This window comes from Ochotona curzoniae, unplaced genomic scaffold, assembly GCF_017591425.1.
Source record: "Ochotona curzoniae isolate NIBS_2020 unplaced genomic scaffold, NIBS_Ocur_1.0 contig_50, whole genome shotgun sequence".
NCBI lineage: Eukaryota > Metazoa > Chordata > Mammalia > Lagomorpha > Ochotonidae > Ochotona > Ochotona curzoniae.
In genome coordinates, this window is record NW_024466446.1 from 1 (window position 1) to 21123 (window position 21123).

General features: G+C 45.8%; 1 long non-coding RNA gene across 1 annotated transcript; it reads left to right on the top strand.

Moving 5' to 3' along the window:
- Positions 1 to 6132: 6132 nt before the first annotated feature.
- On the top strand, positions 6133 to 8796 carry LOC121161982. Its single transcript, XR_005884741.1, has 3 exons — positions 6133 to 6211; positions 6303 to 6354; positions 8382 to 8796. It is a non-coding gene; the product is annotated as an uncharacterized LOC121161982 (long non-coding RNA).
- The last annotated feature ends 12327 nt before the right edge of the window (positions 8797 to 21123 follow it).

Below are 21123 nucleotides of genomic sequence, written 5' to 3' on the forward strand. Positions count from 1 at the left end.
CTGGACCCCTGTACCTTTTCCCCGTGTAGGAGGACATTGTGAGCCTGGAAGGCCAGCGAGCACAGGTTTACAGTTCATTGGGCAGCATTTGCATGAAAACGACCAAATGGCTATCTCTTGCATACCTGTTGTGAGATAGTTCCCACGGGTTGAGTAAAGAGCGTGTAAATGAGAACACCTGGCGTGATGTAAAGACTAAAGGAATTCTAATCTAGAGTGCGATAACAGTTGATGGTTTTGTTTATGAGCTCGATACTTCCTCCCCTACCCAATAAGGACTTTCAGAGTATAAAGTGTGAGGCCCCTAATAAACTTCGGCTTTGACCATCAGTCAGGGTCCACGCGTGTTATTATCGGCTCCGTGCACCAAGTCCGTCGCTGCGGGACAGCGACAATCATGTAGAGTTGATTTAAAAAGGATGTACAGTTTGATCACAGCATTTTTCCATCCGTGTGTGTAGATATTTTTAGGTGCTCACAGTTGGCTGCCCTGTAGTCGTAGGGTAGATGTGCTGCTCTCACTGGGCCAGCGTTGGACACGTAGATGATGTCATTATTCCTTGATAAAGATGTCTGGCTTCGGAGATGACCGTATCAGCACCACAATATCCTGGAAGCCGACTTAGAGCGTGGCGTCACGGACGCTTTTAATATGCGCAATGGGATTGGTTTGCTGAAAGGCTGTTGCGGTTTTTGTTTTCCCCACCAGTGTATTAGGTAGTGCCTGGCCATACTTTTACCGAGTTGGATGTCAGCGTTTCTGATGAGTCTTGCTGTGCCTGCAGGAGGCCTTCTTCTTTATCATGCTGATTTTGGCTGTTGCTGAAGGAGAGCAGTTGAGAGCCTGCTCATGTCTGGGCAGAGCCACTGGAGTTTCAGTGTCCTCGTTTGCGATGCTAACCCGATGAACATCTGTGTCTCCTTTAGCCTTCCTACACGGAATTTGACATCAGTGGCAATGTCCTGGCGCTGATCTTCAACCAAGGCATGATCTGGTAAGCCAGCTGGATGGTGCATCACTGTTTGAAACCTCAGGGTCATGTACCATAGCCTCATCTAAGGGGAGAACAAAATCTGTGTGTAACTCAACATTCGAGTTTACTTTTTTCCCGTATTTTAAATCCTGATGTTCAGAGGGTCTCTCTCCTCTGACAGAGTGCATCTTCACCAAATGGTATGTTCTGGCCAGCAGGTTTATTTGAAGACTCATATTTTTATAACTTGTGATACCAGGCTCTAACTGTGAAATATGAAGAATCACATTACCATTTGTTAAATAAAATAAATTAACAAGACATTTCTAAAAAATTGATTTTGCTTTATTATTCTTACTAAATAGACTTACAATGCAATTTATGGCTATTTTGTAAAAAGTATCTTACCAAATTCAGTTGTGTAAAAAAATGAAGCATGCTTTAGGAAGGTCAAGTTAAAAAATGTGGCCCTTATATTACAGCTTTTTCATAGGGCCGTTTGCCTATCAGACTTGTTTCTTATGATGTGCAAAAGACTGTCTTATCTTTGCTAGAAGAAAAAACTCTCATTATAAACCCTGTCAGGTTAAGATGATTTGACAGAGCAGAGATCATTTTTGAGTTTAAAAATTGAATCATCACCTCCAGTTCAATTGGGAACTATGTGTCTTAGAAACGTGTCACTCTTAACTAAGAACACCGCAACCCAGAAGCAGTCTCAACTGAGCTGCTTTATTCTGGGGCTTCATGCCCAATACAGTACTGTGCCATGGTCCTCGTTACAAGCATAGCTTTGGTTTTTGAACAAACTCTCTGTGTGTTGCTCAAATCCTTCAACCTTACCTGGCCTTAATTATCCAAACTTGGCATGCTGTTGAGACTGGACTCCCTGGAAAAATGTGAGAACCATCTTTGTCAGAGAGACATAAAGACAGCTCTCCATGGTCCCATCATTATACCATGGGGCTTGCCAAATTCCTGGAGCTCACTAGATGGATTAATATGAAAATCAGATGCTATTGAGAGATGATTTCCACTATTGTCAGTTTTCTTTCAATTTGTAGAAATATAGTTGTATTCATTTTATTTCAAAGGTAGAGAGTCACAAGGAATGACAGGGATACAAAACGATCTTGCGTCTGTGGAGGCGCCGATAGCCGCGTGTGTGTGTGTGTGTGTGTGTGTGTACAATTGCGTTTTGGTTAGAGGAATGATATCCTTTGGCCACTCTGCTCATTATGGGACATCTGTTTTCTCATTTGGAAATTGTAAAAAGGGAAGTAATTTGTGCTGCTGTAAGTTCTTCCTGAGTGACGTGTGACTGATGGAGCTGAGCCATCTCCATCACAGGATGCAGCAACGGACAGGATGCCATTACACTGACGCTGGTGTGGGAATTTTCCTGGTGTCGGCCCATCACGCTCAGCCACAATCACGCAGACCACCACCTCGAAAGGAGATGTCCCCATAGGTTACCTAGCAAGTGAAATCATTATTAAGCAAGAATAAGTAGAAAGTTACTCAAAATGCTAGATGCTAGTACAAAGGTTAAATGCATTCCTTAAATATAATCACAAAACTATCGCTCTAGTTAGTGGCCAGGAATCAGGAAGGTTCTGGGATTCAAGTTGGACATGTATTTTGTTTCTCTTCCTCGGGACAGAGATTTCGTAATGACACGTTACAGAAAGCAAAGTCCTAGAGGTCTTAAAAGATTTCATTTCCTGAAGAGCCTTGGACATTCATGTGGTGCAAATGTCCACAAGAGTCTCTGGGTGCTGTCACCAGCCAGCAGGCAGTTCCGCTCTCTCCATTCTGTGAAGTAGAGGAGAGAGTGAAAAACCCTGTGAGTGGCAAGCGTGGAGCTAGCGTGGCGACGTGCAATTTGCTTTTCATCTGTCCCGCTCAGGCTGTTAAAGTCCACAGACCAAGTATAAAGAGAGGCATGTATGAAGCTGATGGAGCTAGGCTAACTGGAGCTCTGTTATGCTCAGGAAATGGCAGTTGACAAGATTCTTCACTTCAGCGTGCGTATATGTGTATTGGCTGAAGTGGATAATGCGGACAGTGACATCTGGTGGCTAAAGCTGAAATTACAGTAGAGAAGGAGGCATTTGTCTTGTTTGGTAACAGAGTAGCAAGTATGAGAGAGATGCTGCTGTAAGACTTCAGTTGCAAATTACTCACACCACTTAATATCTAGGATAACTTTTAGGTGCGTTTTAAGGACCAGAGGACCAGAGGGTCTTGCAAATGTCACTTCACAGTGATTTCTGAGGAAGAACTTGGCAGGAGGTTTTGTTCCCATAGAACTTTTATTGGCTTCGGAGCCTTGGTCAACCCATATACACTTGCCTCTAAAATAAAAATACATACTTACTATGGAAAAGCCAAGAAAAGTGCCTCAGTTCTTCCTTTAAACCCCAAAGTGCCTCCTGCACCATCAATCAAGAAGGGCAGGGATGAATCCACCTGAGAGACACTTCAGGAACAGCATTGATGGGAAGGGCGGGATTGTTTGGATAAAGGCGAAGGGAGGAATCCCCAGGGCGCCATCTCCCAGTGGGTTGGAGTAAATGAGCTGAGAATCCGACCAAGTTGTTACTGTCATCTTGGTTGTGACCACGATCTCAAGTCTCCTAAGAGAGGGGGCAGGCGTCATACGCAACATTATAGATTTTATAAACTAAGAAAGGGCAGGTGGGAAGTGAGTTTTCCTGCTACATGAGACACTAAAAAGGCAGTGCTGGGAGTTAAATCCATTGGCAGGGAATCCAATGTTCACTTCCTTAACCCGGGATGTCTTCTATGCAGAAAAGCTGATGGGAAAAATCAACAGCAAGACAGATCGCTCTTATAAATTAGAGACCCTTGACGGTGAGGCGACCTAAAGAATCTGATAACGGGGCCCGGCGCGGCGGCGCAAGTGGTTAAGTCCTCGCCTTGCACACCCGGGGTCCCATATGGGCGCCGGTTCTAATCCCGGCAGCCCCGCTTCCCTTCCAGCTCCCTGCCTGTGGCCTGGGAAAGCAGTCGAGGATGGCCCAAAGCTTTGGGAACCTGCACCCGCGTGGGAGACCCGGAAGAGGCTCCTGGCTTCGGATTGGCATAGTATCGGCCGGCCGTTGCGGCTCACTTGGGGAGTGAATCATCGGACGGAAGATCTTCCTCTCTGTCTCTCCTCTCTGTATATCCGCCTTTCCAATAAAAAATAATAAAAATAAATCTTTAAAAAAAAAAAAAAGAATCTGATAACGACATCTCTGGGTGTGTTGGGAAACGACCTGTCGAGCGAGTGCAGCGTGTCTCGCCAGATGGCCATCAAAGTGATTTCCGTACTCTACACGTTCATGACAGCAGTGGCTTCTAAGAGCATGTCTCGGATATCTGAGCATCTCTGCGAGTCAGGGCCATTTTAGTGGCATAAGTGAGATCCTGTTCAGAACATGCACACACAGTAGAAACGTCCTAGCTTTTGTGATGGTGTTTTTTGCTGAGGGATGCCCGTTTGTAAGCAGAGGAGCAGCTTGATTCAAATGCCACTGTCTAAACAGTGAGCAGTCTGCCGCAGGTGTAGGCCGGGAGCCGACGCTGGCATTGGAGAAGCGGACTTCAAGTCCTGCCTTCTCAGTCTCACCGATTTTTTTTTTTTTTTTTTACACATACTTGAGTTCTGGTTCAGTGGAGACATCGGATGGGCTCCAAGCTGGTAGTCACGGATGGACCAGACAGCAGATGTTTTAGGTCAAGATGTCACTGAGGATCTTAGTGAATACTCACATAACCACTTAAGGATGTGAAAAGCGTTCTGAGTTCATGGACCAAACTAACCAGCCTGGGGACTGGGCTGGAGTTGGAAGTCGTAGGCCTGCCCCTTGTTGGGACACCCTGCAAGGCAAGCTGAGACCCAGGAGGGGCCAGTGTTAGCTCTGAGCTTCTGATTTAAAGTCCAAATTTCAGTTTATTACTAATTTTATGGTTTTTTTTTCACACCCGGAGGCCTCATTTTTTCTTTTATAGGGCGCATACGGTTGGCTTGGCTTTTTATTACCTTTAATTAAGAGACATTTTGAATTTCCCCAGTGGTTCTTCCAGAATGAGCCTCGATGGTTTTGCAGCATTTGAGTAGAGCTCGGTTAGTTCTCCGCAGGCACTTGGATCCCTTTGGAAATGAGGAAATGAGTTATGGCAAGGCAGGGAACCAGTGTTGATAAGATCAGAATCCACAAACGGAAATGACTTCTGAGGTCTTCGACTTTGCCACCCAAATCAAGGGAAAGTTCTAGGCAAATCCTTGCAACACACACACACATTTATCGAACACCAGTGTGTGTGTGTGTGTGTGTGTGGCAGATAATCCTTAGATACCTGCTTGCATGTCTGTAATTCCAAACTCCACTGATATAAGAGACAACCCAGTTAAAGTGTATCAATAATTGGGTTGCTAACTCCAGATGGCCCATAAAAGATATAAAAGATATTATCTGGCACGTTGGAGAGTAGAGGAGATGTGTTCAGTACCCAACTATTTGCCACAAACAGCAGTGTCACTTTCATTTTTAAAGAGCATTTCTTTTTCTTTGTTCATTTTTTCCCCCTAAGATGAGAGTGCTGCTTTCAGCAGAATTGCTAGGTTGCAATTTGCTTTTTCTGGAAGCATATTCTTTTATAAAGACAAGGAGAAATGGAAATGGAAACAATATATTTTATGGAAAAAATCCATATTAATCTACTACGCCTGTGAGGATTCTGTTCCCAGTTAAAGGCCAAAGGAGGGAATTTAGGGTAGAATGTGGCTTTCCTCTTTTGACATGTAGCATCAATACATTTTCCTCTCTTGGATACCATTGCTGTTAAATTAACAAGTTGTTTTTAATTACAACTTAATATGATGTCAGTGTGTTTCCAAGAGGAAGCCAGTATTGAGTGGTGCAGCCTGGAGGACGGAGCTTGGGACCCTCCTGGACTCGTCCTTGTCACTGGGCAGTCCTGAGCCGAACCCTCACTGCTACCTACACAGTACAGGTGGCACCCCCTGCGCGCTCATCGAAGGATTTAGTCACCGTCAGTTTACGAAGAATCTCGAGGAGCTGAAAGATGGCATGCATTTTGCTTTATTATTATTTATTTTATTTTATTATTATTTTTCTACATTTAGTTTGACCATCTATTATCTCAATGCTACTGCCAAGGGCCAGAAGGCAGCAAACCTGGATCTCAAAAAGAAGATGAAAATGGTAAGAATGCGTTTCACAGAAACGTCGTCTTACTTAGTGTCAAGGAGGAAGGGAGGAGTTCTGACTGCTGCTCCCGTCTCTTCCGGTGTAGCAAGCGCTGGAGAACAAGATGCGGAACAAGAAGATGGCGGCCGCCCGCGCAGGTGAGAGGCGCTGAGGGCGCGAGCTTCATTTCTCAGCTGCCGCCGTGCTCCCCGCTTTGCTTTGTTCCTCCAAATGGAGGGTTCGATAGCGGGCGGTCTGCCTGAAGTGGGCAATTCCATCCACAGTCCCATGGCCCGTGCTTCAAGTCTTCGCTTTATATTCAGGGAGATGGGTTGTTTTACGAGGAGTTTTAAAAGGGGAGAAAGAAAAAAACTTAGGAATGTAAATTTAACAGTAGCTTTTTAAAAAATTTAACCTTGAATACTGGTAGAAAATGAAGAGAACACCCCAAAGTCACATTGCAGACACAAAGGCAGACTCGCCCTTGCACATTTTGACTATTTTTACACTTGGATGGAGACAATGGGAAGATCCCAGGGGTGTGTCTCTCTGAGCTCATCACAGTGGCTGCCAGGAGCCTCCTCTAATCCATTAGCTGTGCTTTTTCTAAGCCTGCTGAATTATAAAGTAAACTTGGCCCTCCCTAGCTGTAATATGCATGTTTTGCATCCAAAGATCCAATCAACTGCCAATCAAAAACATGATTTTTCTTTTATATAAAATCACATTAGGAATAATCCTGTGCAAATTTAAAAATAACATCATTATCCCTTAAACAGTACATCCTGGCAGCTGTTTACCTACAATGTGCATCGCATTAGGCAGTGTGAGCAATCCAGAGATGGTCTAATGTGTGTGTGTAGACTATACTTAAAAAGTGCCATTTTGTGGTAGGGATATGCGTATCTGTGAATTTTGGTGCCTGAAGAGTATTGGAACCAATCCTCTGTGGTAATCAGGAGATCATTTCCACGGGAAACAAGAACGCAAGTGGTCCTTGGAAGGCCAGCCTCCAGAGTCAGGAAGTGCAGGGCCGACACAGACAGAGCCCTCTTCGTCACGGGCCTTTCCGGGAGCGCGGGAGGGGAGGGTTAGTGCGCCCTCCCCATCATCGTCCAGGTGACGACTGGCCAGCATCGCTTGAGTCCATGGGGGAAGAATTACATAGGGGCGGGAGGTACGACTTCTCCACTCGTAAACCTGAACTTGCTGCCTAAGACAGAGACAGTCATCCCCTTAATGTTCATGTCTGGGGGTGCCGGGTGCTGCAAAAGTCTGAGCTTTGTGGAGCTCTCCTGTGAACTGTGCTGCTTCTCAACTATGAACGTAAAATTTCTGTTAAAATAGATGTTACTTTAACAGTCACTGCTTGTCCTCTCTCAGTGTCACTTTAAGAGTTTATTCCCACTTCCGTGTCTTCAGTTCTGTAACTGTCATGTTTGGGAGAAGGCAAGAGGTCATTCCAGCGTCTTACTTCCGTGGCCTAGACAAACCTTCACGAGTCCTTCACCAAGAGAAGCAGTAACTAGATCTCTTTTTCTAATTGTGTCCAGCCCATAGCCCTTATCTGAGAAGTGATGACTGTAGACTTGAAGTCTAAGAAGGGGTTACAGTAGTGGGTGCTGCGTAGGTTCATTTAGACTTTGCAGATGGGGAACTAGAACAGCATACAACACACATCCCAGCAGCGCTTTTGTGTAACAGGACAGCACCAAATTCGTGCTTAAAGTGGTAGGTGCAAAGTTCTGGATTCTAAGCTAAGAATTCTAGTTGAGACTTACTGTTCCCTTAATGAAATAATGGTGCAATGTTCTAGCATGCCATTAGCTGACTTTCCCCGAGCTGTGTGCAGTCTCACAGTAACTATGCCCTGAGTAGTTATTGGACAACGAGGACCTCTTGGCTTTGGAAAGATCTGAAAATGATACATCTCCATGTTCATTACATTTGCAGTTGTGAGTAAGCATTGCAAAAAAGCAAGACTTTGATTCTCCTGTAATTGCAATTTATCAGAATTTTATTAAGTAAATATAGAAACATTTTGAATAGAAAAGTGGTGAGTATTAAAGCAGAGTAGGGCACTTTTGGAAGATGCACATTTCAGACAGCCTCCCCTTAGACAGCTAAGCAGGAACCGAGCTCAATGTGCCTTTGTTGGATCAGCGCTTTCTCTCTTTTTTAACAGCCGCAGCTGGTGGTGGCCAGTAACTCGCACAGATATCTGGATGGTTTCTTTCTGTTGAAGAAACAACCCCTTGTTCTACCCCAGACGGATTATCAAGGTCATGTTCTTGCATAAAAGCATCATCAGTCCCACGTGGGCCAGGGGTCTCCACCTCTTCTCAATTACAGATCTGTTCCTGCGCCACTGCTTTTTGCCCTGCTCTGCCCCCCTGCTTTAATGCAGTAAATTGCTGGTGTGACCCAGCTATGTAGGCTAGGATGGGGGTTAATTTTAAAAACAATGCTTGTTTGCTAAAGCCCATTTCTTCAGCCTTGTCTTGAGCTACGCGTGACTTTACCTTCCTGTTTTTCCGTCTAAGCTCAGAAAATAAGGAACTCACCTACTTTTACGAGAGCAGAAACATATATATATATATATATATATATATATTTTTTTTTTTTCCTCCTGTTCCCACAAATATACATGCAGCCTGGATTTGGCCTGAGAAGGAATTGAGTCGCTAAGCGAGTGCAGAGTGGGGATGTCTCCTGCCTTCACGAGCTTCTTGACTCTGAACCAACCCAGCTCTTCATCAATTCAAGTAAGGAAGAGAACCAATACCAGAAGTGACTGCTGCCCCACAGTGTGTCTGTTCGAATTTCAGTGACCGTTTCCCTGGGCTTACTCTCTCAGCATTCTACAAGTTTTCGTTGCTTTGTTGTCAAGGCTAGAAAACACACTTCTGTTTGTGGGCTTTTGTGTCTCGGTGAGTTGAAAGAATATTGTAAAATGAACATCAGCCCTGACCGCGAGCAGCCATGCCCACTTGCCCTCACCAGCCTGGGCAGCATGCCTCCACTCCGCCCCTCTCTGGAGCCACACCAGTCCCCCTGCCAGTCCCTGCACCGGCCATGCTGATGTGTGTCACCCTCCTGTGGTTTCTCCTTTCTGACCTCACGATTCTGTCAGTCCTCTTGCTGATCGTCTTTTCCCGATAGCATCGCTTCTCCATCACGGAGCCTTCACGACAGGCTGCCTTGAGTGCGTAGGTCGTTAGTTATGTTTATCTCCATGTGATTTTCAGTGGTTCTTGTATGCATGTGTCGTCTTTCCTACACAGGTTGTAAGCTCCCTTTGAGCAGGGACCGTCCTTTTGTATGCCTAGGACAGTGCTGTGCACAGGTAGGCGCGAAATAAATGCTTGTTAATTAAATTGAATCAATTTAACTTACAGCAGTTACATTATGACATTAAAACTGTTACTTGCATGAAAAATGTTACTATGATGAAAGAAATGGATTATGTGTTGATGGGCCAAGTTTATTATTTCATTAGATTGGAATGCTGATGAGTAAATAAAGCCAGAGTTGATTTCAACTTGGAAAATTTTTGCACTGTGGTAATCATATCAGATATTCGATGTATTATATTGCCAAATTTACGGTGTGGTTGACACTCCCTTGCCGTTGCTCTGCCTCATAAACATGGTGAGAGGTGACAAACTGCTCCCCCAAGACATTCGCCTCCCTGAGGCGGTGCGCTCATGTGATATGCTGAGCAAAGTTTCAGCCTTTCTGTCAGTTGAAAAATGCTTGGAGTTTTTAAACCACTTAAATACACTGACTGGAGCATGTTGGTTTGTCCTGCCGTCTCCCCAGCGGCAAAATCCCCACACAGCGACTGCTCCTTCCGGGCTGTTCGAGAACTGTTCATGGTGGCTGGCACTGGGATGATCGGACTGCCAGCGGTTGTGTCTGCATTGCTGTTTCCATGATTATGATCAGAGCTCTAGGGAAAATTCAGACAGCAAGGAAGCAGGAATTAGGTGGCAAATCTCTGCAAAAACTAAATTTACTTAACCGAATTATTTGATCATTCATTTTGAAAACCCAGAACCTGCGTTCACACACGCTCTTTGAATTGTTGCTTTTGACCTTTGAGGAGTACACACGAGCTAAACCAGCTCCAAGGGTTTATTACAGCATGAGCCAGATCAGGACTGTTTGTTTTTTTTTTTCTTATCTTAAAGGAATCATCATGTTTTTCTTCAAGTCTCTGAACCAAAAATATATATCAAAATAAAAAATAAACATGTTGTCAAAAACAAGAAACTTCAGTCAGGCTGGCAGGTGTTCTTAGCTTCCATGTTTGTATGAATTTTTGAAAGAGATGCTGAAACTTAACTATAACTTAAAAAAACCTCAATTGTCGTATTTTGTTCCGTCTACTTCCAACAGGAAGAAAGTCCGTCGCTGTGATGTTACAGTCGTTCTCAAACCTCTGGAAGGTGTTTTTCCTCCAGGTTGTCTCGTTTGTCAATTATTTTCTCTGCTTGACCTTGGGTGCGCAGGTTGCCTTATGTGGGAGTGGTCTTGATGGAGAGTGAAGAGAACTTAACTGTTAATGTTATAGCCTTCATGTATTACATCAGGAGTTTTCACTCACATCTTAGCACCGCCTGCTCATCACATCAAATTTGGGAATTTTAAATAGAATTAAAATACGAGACACCACATGATTTTATCACTCATAGTAGCGTCTAATAACAGCTTTGCTGTTCAAATTCTCAATCATATACACAAAAACCTCCCCAATAAAATATTTTAGGTCAAAAATAGCAACCAATTTTATCCCACTTTTTAAATTTAACATTCTCATTTCATAAAAATGACTTAAGGATATATTTAATAAGTATAAAATATCTGTATATTTAGTTAAGGTCTTCTAAATTTGAACTTTTGGATTGATTTTTTAAAAGATTAAATATTAACTTTAAATTTGGGCCTTTTAAGAACACTTTGTGTAAAAGTGTTAATTGTTCATCTCCATTTTTATTTTAAAGATTTGTTTGAGACCGAGCAATTGAGAAGGACAAAGATCTTCCATCTGCTGGTTCTCTGTGGTGACCACAACAGCTAGAGCTGGGCCAGAATGAATCCAGCAGCCAGGAGTTCAACTCTGGCATCCCAAGCAGGTGGCAGAGGTTCAGGTGCGTGGACCATCTTCCACTGCATCCCAAGCAGGTGGCAGAGGTTCAGGTGCGTGGACCATCTTTCACTGCATCTGAAGCAGGTGGCAGAGGTTCAGGTGTGTGGACCACCTTCCACTGCATCCCAAGCAGGTGGCAGAGGTTCAGGTGCGTGGACCACCTTCCACTGCATCCCAAGCAGGTGGCAGAGGTTCAGGTGTGTGGACCACCTTCCACTGCATCCCAAGCAGGTGGCAGAGGTTCAGGTGTGTGGACCACCTTCCACTGCTTCCCAGTCACATTAACAGAGATGCTGGCATTGCAAGCTGTGGCTCAGCCTGATATGCTGGCCCTTTTAGTTTAGGTTTCTAAATGAACACATATACTTTTGAAGGGAGTCTCAGTCAACTTATTGACACCCGTGTTTGATCATTCATAGAAATGATCCATAGATCTCTCATACACACACAGAGTCTGTCGGCATACTGATGTCCAGGATTCAAAACGCCTTAGATTTTTTTTTTTTTTTTGGCAGTTCCTGGAAGTTTGTCAGGACTTCATGAAAATGGGAAGTCTCTCCTAACTCCCCATGGAGCGGTTGACCAGTTGGTGGAACGGGCCACTCGGCCTGCTTTCTAACATGCCACCACAAGGCGGCGCCCAAACCATTTTATTTGAGTTTTTAACCTAATTCCCATGGAGCGGTTGACCAGTTGGTGGAACGGGCCACTCGGCCTGCTTTCTAACATGTTACCACAAGGCGGCGCCCAAACCATTTTATTTTATTTAAGTTTTTACCTAACTCCCCATGGAGCGGTTGACCAGTTGGTAGAATGGGCCACTCGGCCTGCTTTCTAACATGCCACCACAAGGTGGTGTCCAAACCATTTTGTTTAAGTTTTTTTTTTTTTTTTTAATTTTATTAATTGTATTGCATTATGTGACACAGTGTTATGGGCACTGGGATTCCCCCCTCCCCTCCCCGAACCCTCTCCCCATGGTGGATTTCTCCACCTTGTTGTATTACCACAGTTCAAATTCAGTTGAAGGTCTTTCATTGGAAATATTTACCAAGCATAAAGTCCAGTGTCTTATTATCCTAGTGGGTTCAATGATTTCTTGGTGAGACCATCTCTGGTCTGAAGGTAAGTCCAGCTAAGCATCATCCTAAACAATTAAAGGCCCCGACATGCTGTCAACAGCCATTTACAACCTCATGGCATCAATTGACATGACATTGATTAATAGTATGTTGATGGGAAGATGCGGTTTCTTAACTACATCCTGTGACTTCTTCATAGACATTTCAATTTTGGTTTGTATTCAGCTTGATTCCATACAGTTATCAGTTTAGGTACAATACATTTTTTTTTTTTAATTTAGGATGGGTGTGCAGAGAAATCCCCAATACCCCAGTGAGGCGTTACTAATCTTTGTGTCCCACCTAGTGAGGCCTGTTTGGGTCCACGCTGGGCGTTTCCTGTCTGATTCTAAGCTTTCCATGTTGTTGTCTGTCCATTCTAGACTTTTTGTTTGTATGTATATTTGTTTGTTTTGAGAGGTTACTGGAGCGATCCTAATGGTCACCGTGAGGAACGGTGGGGACCCAGAACCAGAGCCAGGCCAGAAACCAGCGCCATCGGAACGACGGCCAGGAGCCCTGAGCGATCTGCAGAAACAGAAGAATAATAAACTTCCTCTGGGAATAAGGAGGCGAACTCTCTGTTTAAATTTTTAACCTGACTGCCCATGGAACGGTCGACCAGTTGGTGGAATCTGCCACTCGGCCTGCTTTCTAACATGCCACCACAAGGCGACGCCCAAACCATTTTGTTTAAGTTTTAACATTGAATTGACACTAACGTGACTTTTTTCTACTACCTTCCTTTTTCGTTTATTTATTTTTACTTTTAAATTTTTACTTATTTATTTTTTATTTTGAATTTTTAAAAAATTTGCACCTAACATCCACATCTGCTGTTAGCTTCAGCTAAGATAATCCTGCCAATATCCCTGAGATGTCAGGCTTCCTAGGAATGAGGACACGGCCTCCCCAGTGAGCTGAGGCTCCACAGCAGGACGGTGACAACAACGTGGCCCCGGGCACCACGCTCCTTACGGGCTCTGGCATTGGGGCGGGACAGTGTGACCTAAAGGAAAATGGCCAGTCTAAGGTAAAATCATTCCTTATTCCTTTCTGAGTCATATTATTCAGGAATTGTTTGATAAATATTTATGGACAGGTCCGGGGCCCACCCGCCGCCTTCATGGGGCGGTGAATGGGATTTGGGAGGGGCGCGACCTTGGGCCTGGGTTATTTAAACCTCCAGCAGCCTCCTGGCAGCTGGTGGGTCTCAGGACGGGGCGTCTCATGCCTGGATCCCGGACGGCCGCCATGGGCACATGGTGAGCCGTGTCTGGGCGGCCAGTGCGCCATTGGTGCCAGGCTCCGCCTGCTGGCCGCCCAGCTGGGGAGCTCTGGGGATTTGGTTCTTTGAGTTGCTGCTTAATTAGCTCCAGGTTGAACCCATTGTGCTTCTTGGACCTGAAACAGGCAGTAACTCTTCCTTAGCAAAACTTGTAATCACTAATAATGCTGAGCACCAAATACCAGTCATGCAGAAGCTATGGCTTGGGGCTTGCCCTGCACAAGTAGCTCCAACAGTTGGCCAATGTGTCAACTGGTAATGGAACAGAGTAGATTAGGCACGACTGAGCAAACCTTAGCCCACAAGTAAAACTAGAAACCAGGAGGGAGCAGAGGTCATGCCGAGCTAGGCTCTTGTACCTGCTGGTCTGTGGGAGCCTGGGACGCTAAGCCACAGTGTCTAAGGCAGAGTTCGAGACAGGGAGGGGCTGTGCCAAGCTGAGTCAGAGCATCCATTGGCAGGCATGTGATCTATGCCTGGGAACGGACCCGATTGGGGAGCAAAGGGGACAACCCTAGCTGGGTTGAGGTTCCCACCAAGAGGCGCGTGGCCTGGAAGGGGGCTGCGTTCTGATCTGGAAACAGTTGTAGTCTCCCTTGGCACAAGTGTGGACTGGGATTGGATGCACCGAACAGGGCCGGACCCCGACTCCCCCTGGTGTTCTGGAGGACCAGGGCAGATGTGGGATGGACTAGGCAGGGTCTCAAACCCCTACTGAGCCATGTGTGAGCCATACGTGGGTATGGACAAACCATGGCTGGGCTGGAACATCCAACAGCAAGAACCAGATTGGGTTGAAGGCCAGTCAGGAAAAGCCACAGTTCCTGCTATGACAGGAGGTGGACTGAGTAGGGTTGGCTCATGGACCCACTGGTAAGCGTGAAACCTGGCATTGGGAGAGGTTCTGATGGAGGAGCCTGGGCAACTCCTCTGGCAGGACACAGACCCAGCAGGTAAACGCAAGAAACATGATAGGAAACAGCCCAGAAAAGGCCATGGAAACCTACCCACTGGCATACACTTGGCAGACGTGGGGGCAAGACCAGGCTGAATCTGTCCACATCATCCACTGGCAAATCCAGGCACCAGTGTGGGTCAACCCAGGGTCGGTCGCAACAAAGACTAGTGCACATTATGGAATGCCGAGGTGAGGTTGCCTGTACCAGAAGGGACCGCAGCGCCCAACCAGCCTGAGAACAAGAAAGGAAGTGGGCAGAGCTGGCAGGGGAATAAGGGAGGGTTCCTTTGCTGGACAGCTACTTCTGCAGGAGAGCATGGGCTGGGATGGGGGCAGACCAGACTAGGCAGAGCTACCACACCTGTGCGCCTCATGTGGACTAGATCAGGGAAAAGCCAGGCTGGGCGGATTATTCCTACTGGTGCAAACAAAATTAAAGTGGGCGAGGTTTGTTTGGGCAGCATCAACTGGAATCTGGGAGTGGGAGAGGCCTGGGAGGGAAATAGTGGGCTCATCCCTCTTGGGCTACCACTTCCATGGGAGGACATAAAACTAAGACAGCGGCTGGGGTGGAATGGGATGTGGGACAGACTGGATTACTGCTACACTTACTGGCAAACCAGGGTAGGGGGTGGGCCTGGTTGGGGTTATTGTGGGTCGCTCCAACCTAGGCTACAGCTCCCGCTGGTTTATGTGAGGGCCAAGTATGTGCTGGGCAGAACCAGACTGGACTGCAACACCCATTGGTTCCAGTGGAAGTCGGGAGTGAAAACAGAACCAACCCAGCAATTACAACCACCAGCTGATTGGAGCGATGGACCGTGCCAGGCCCTGTACTTGTTAGCACATACAAGAAGTTTCTTTGGAGATCTTCCTAATTTAAATGCTGGACTCAGAACCCTAACGAAGAAAAGAGAGAAGACAGAACAGGTCAACCAACCATCTAAGCTATGATGGACTATGTCAATCAGTGGATTTTTCAAAGACCTCATAGTGCTTGGAGCGGCAAGATTGACAGCGATTCATAACTGTTGCAATATCAAAACCACTTGAGCAAGAACCTCAGAGCATGCCCTACACCCGGGACTTGGGGAGGGTGGGAAATTGGGTGGGCCTTCTCCCTTAATACCCCCCTTTTAAACATGAAGGTAACAATATGGAAAACATATTAGTATTATCCACTTTCCTGTAGCCCTTGAACCTTCTTACCCTAATTAACTATGTAAAGAATGTCAAAATAAAATTTATTAATAAAAAAAAAATATTTATGGAGAACTTACGGGCTAGCTATTACTCTGGTTGCCAGGAAACTTCTGTGAATAAAACAGATCAGGGTAGTTTTTTTTTTTTTTTAAGATTTAATTTTCTTGCAAAGTCAGACATACAGAGAGGAGAAGAGACAGAGAGGAAGATCCTCCATCTGATGATTCACTCCCCAAGTGACCGCAATGGCCAGAGCTGTGCCAATCCAAACCCAGGAGCCAGGAGTCTCCCCTGGGTCCCCCAAGCGGATGCAGAGTCCCAAGGCCCTGGACCTTCCTCGACCGCCTCCCCAGCCACAAGCAGGGAGCTGGATGGGAAGTGGGGCCTCTGGGACAAGAACCAGCGCTCATATGGGATCCTGGTGCTTCCAATGTGTGGACTTTAGCCACTAGGCTACCGCACTGGGCCCAGACCAGGGTACTTTTATTTTCTTTCTAATCATGCAATATCAGACAGAAAGCTGTAAAATAAGACTACATGAGTTACAAACATGGCCGGGTTGGAGCCAGGAGCGTTTTCTCGTGTCACGAGGAGTGTCCAGGACTCAAGCACTTGCCGTCCTCCTTTGCTTTTCCTGGCCCTTAGCAGGGAGCTGGCTCAGAAGTGGAGCATAAGGGACACTGCTGGTGCCCAAAGGGGGTACCACTGTGCCAACGCCGGCCCCAACATCGCCACTTCATATTAGAAACATACTAGGGAGTATGTCTCTACCAAATAAATGTCAAACAAAAACCATTGAAAATATAAATATGAGTATTCAATATTTAACATTAACATTGCTAAACTTTAAGCAAGAGTGTTTGAAAACAGAAAATATGAATAGTGCTGATCTTTGTCATTCTGCGCTGCTGTTTGCTCACGTACAGTGAGTGCAGGTAAAGTCACCTTCAGCGTGGGCATGAGGCGAGTTGTTTCATGCAAGCATATTCAAACAAATGGCTTTTTAGAAAACATTTTTGTTTTTCCTATTATTTTGCTAATTCAGGTTTTAGTTTATGATTTTTAAGGGAGTATCTGTATAATATTGATATTTTATAAGACTTGTGTTTACACAATGAAAATCAAACAATTAAATACATCCTTACAATATCTTCACTTGCTTCTTATTGTATGTTCTTTCTTGAGATGTTTACAAAGAATGGTAAACCAGCATAAATATTCAGAACCGGAACAGGCCAGAAAGTACCGGCGGGCAGCGTTGGGCAACGCGCCCTTAGAACTGCCGGCCGCACTGCCGAGGTCCTGACTCGAAGCTGTTCACTTGAGAACTTGTGTTGCTTTTCAAATGTGTTGTTATGGCACCACCACTCATAGAAATTTTTAAAAGTAACGTACAGATATGTTGTGTTGATAAACGTATTGATATTTATTTCAATTAAAGAATAGCTAATAGAAATGAGTGCCGCGAGCTCCTGTTTGGGACATTGCGGCAGCCCCAGCGAGGCTGAAAGCTGAGGTGCCGCCTGCCCACCTCTCTGCTCCGGGAAGGGCTCTGGAAATGTCTTTAGGTATGGGGTTCACTCTACCTAGTTAGTGAGGGTTCAGCTGTTCGTTGTTAGTCTTCACTTTCCATAGGGGAAATACTTAGGTTTTCCCTTTTCCTTGATATCTCAACTTATTTTTCTTGAGACCCTGATAAGTGCATATTTTCTCAAAATTTCCATGTTGAAATGCTAATATGGAGGAGTCCGCATGGGGGCCTAGTGGGCCGGACATGTCCTGGGTGCCCGTTGGCCAGACAGGTGCTTCCCATCCAGCCCGCTGCTAATGAGCTCTGCAAAGGGGCTGACGAGGCCCAGGTGAGGCAGCCACGGGAACTCAAATGCAGCTCTGGAGCCTGGCTTTTGCACAGTCCAGCCCTGCTGTGGCCGCTCCTGGGGGAAGCCAGCGGGTGGAAGGGTTTCTCTCTCTCTCTCTCTCTCCTCTCTCTCTCTCCTTTTCTCCTTCTCCCCACTGCCTCTCCTTGCCCCTCTTCTCCCCTCTCCTCCCCTCTCCTCTGCTCTCCTCTTTCTTACCTTCTCTCTTTCTTCCTTCCCCTCCCCTCTGTTCTCTCTTCCTATCTGTCGAACTCTTTTAAATAAGGAAATGATTTTTAAGAAGATGCCAGTGTAGAGTACCTAGATGCTGCTCTCGCATTTTCAGCTAGAACTTTCTTGCGTGTTTCTTTGTAAAGCTACTCTGTTGACTCTGTTTTTGGGATTCCTCCCAACTCAGATAACTTCTGTTTTTGGGTTTCAGTATGACTGCGCGTATCTTTCAAAATATTTTCTGTTCTGCTATGAGTTTGGTGAGACAGTGAAAGGTCATGTCCTTTCTCCTATCTTGAGGAGAAATCCGGTCAAGAAATGAGTCCAGGCCTTTTCGACAGTGTTGGGGAGTCCCGAGAGTCAAGGTTCCCGCCTGCCTCGGAGATGGATGCTGCGGTATCGAGCCGCCCCGGACGCCTGTGCTGGCAGGTAAGTTTTTATCAACAGGGTTTGGTTTTTTACTTGTTTTTCTTTGTACAAAAATGAATCATTGTGACCGCAATAATTGCTTTAATATATGAATCTGCTTTTGGATAAAACACCGGTTGCGATCAGAGGGAAGGTTTTTGTCATGAGCGACACCTGTCTCACGTACAACAGCTGCTTATACCTGCTCTCACGCCCGAGACTTTCAGTTAACTTGCTTCATTGTTGCATAATTTTAAGCATACTGAGGGGTTGGCAAGTAAGAGGTGCAGAGTTCGGGAGAAGGAAAGCTGTTTGCACACGCTCCTTCCCATGTGCGGTGGCAGTTAGGCACAGAGAAGCGAGGAATGAGTGAATTCCTTCGGGGGGAGGACGGCACACAGGAGCGGTGACTTTAGGACCGTCGTGGTGGAGTTCAGACACTTGGCCGGTGAGAACTGTGAGCCGTCCATGACAGATGCTGCCTGCGATTCAGTTTAACTTTACAGACAATTCTTGTACAGTGAAAAGCAAACAATTAAGAGTAACTTTATATATGTTTAAAAGGGTTGAAATGATGAGGCACAATTTCATCAAGGTAAAGATAGTGTCCTGTGGAAATACTTAACAGGTGGATTCAAATCTAGTGAGGAATAACACATCCAAGATGTTTGGAGCGACAGGAGCTTGATTGTGGTGGAAATGTGCTGGCTTTTGGCTGTCCTTCATGGGACTATCGAGAGATTGGCTCCTGTTGATGGATTCAGCAGGAAATAATTTCTTCTTGATGGAAATAAAAGGGTTGTGTCTTTCTCAGCATTGCCCAGAGCAGCTGGGGGTGGCCTAGAGCACATGACCTAGACCCAACAAATCCGAAACTAAAGGTTCTTTAACTCACAAGTGAGTGACACACTGGGGCCATCCAGTGGGGAGGCATTGTGAAGGCGTGCCCTTGTGCACTGAACTGAGCTAAGCGCGATTTTTGCTCTGGTTTCGTTGGCGGCTTGCTCGCTCGCTCTCTGTCTCTTCTCCTCTTGTTTTGTTTGTCTGTTTTTTGTTGTTGGCCCAGAGATCTTGCATCCCCTGACTCCCTCCCTGAATGGCTGCAAAGGCCAGAGCTGGGCTGACCTGGAGCTGGGGGCCCTTCTGCACGTGCATCGTTCTCCCCTGCCTTCCAGGCCATCAGCTGGAAGGGTAGCAGGGACTCAAACATGTGCCCAGATGGGGTGCTGCTGCCTCAGGCAGAGGATGAGCCCACTGTGCTGCTGGAGCAGCTTTGGCAGAGCTCTTCAATTCTTCATATATTAGGCCTGATCCTAAGCTTATCTGATTTTCTTAAAGTAGGAGTTGGGAATTTTTGTCTGCAATTGAAAACTCTAGATTGTGTCCAATAAAATCCAGTGATAGAGAAAACAGTGAAGGGTTTTGTGGATTGGGTTCAAAACAGAGGGACAGAAAGCAGTGTGAAAGTCAACACTGGAGGCCAGCACTGTGGTGCAGTAGGTTAAGCTTCTACTTGTTTTTTTTTTTAAGATTTATTTATTTTTATTGCAAAGTCAGATATACAAAGAGGAGGAAAGACAGAGAGGAAGATCTTCCATCCGATGATTCACTCCCCAAGTGAGCGAAACGGCCGATGCTATGCCAATCCGAAGCCAGGAGCCTCTTCCAGGTCTCCCACACGGGTGCAGGTTCCCAAAGCTTTGGGCCGTCCTCGACTGCTTTCCCAGGCCACAAGCAGGGAGCTGGATGGGAAGTGGAGCTGCCAGGATTAGAACCGGCGCCCATATGGGATCCCGGGCGTTCAAGGCAAGGACTTTAGCTGCTAGACCACGCTGCCGGGCCCTAAGCTTCTACTTGTGCTCGCATCCCATAAAAGTGCCGCTTAAAGTCCAGACCATTCCATTTCTGATTCAACTTCCTGCTAATGTGCCTAGGGAAGCAGTGGAAGATAGCTTACGTCCTTGTAAGCGATCCTTGGAACATAGCTTCCAACCATCGCCTCTGTGCCCATGTGGGAGACCCCAGGAGAAGCTCCAGGCTCCTGGATTTGGATCCAGCCAAGTTTTGGCCATTGGAGCCACGCGGGAAGAGAGCCAGTGGATGACAAATCTTTTTCTTGGTCTCTCCTTCTCTGTTTAATCTGCCTTTTAAATAAAATAATTTGTTAAAAGTGAATGCCAACCGAAGTACCTCAGTGACCGAAAGCAGAGACAAAGTCCAAGGCGTCTGGTGGGGAAGCAGTATGTTCCTTTACCGACAGAAGGAGCCGCCCAGTATTCCACACTCTTGGGACTCGGTTCATGAGAAATCATCTAAGCTTTGGGGAACACCTAAGTTCCACCAAAATTGATTTAAAAATCTACTTGTTCACAATTATGCTGTCGTTCAAAGCAAACAGAGAATTCTAACTCAAGGGAGAGGTTAGTTACGGATGCTGTCTGGGGTAGAGTCGGTGTAAAGTGGAAAGATCTAAAGCCCCCAAATGTGTTAATTCGCCTAACCCAACGGTGAGCAGAGTTTATGCCTCGCTTAAATATATTTTTTAAAAGATTTATTTTATTATTTTTATTGGAAAGGCGGATATACAGAGAGGAGAGACAGAGAGGAAGATCTTCCGTCCGATGTTTCACTCCCCAAGTGAGCGCCAACGGTTGATACTATGCTGATCCAAAGCCAGGAGCCTCTTCCAGGTCTCTCACGCGGGTGCAGG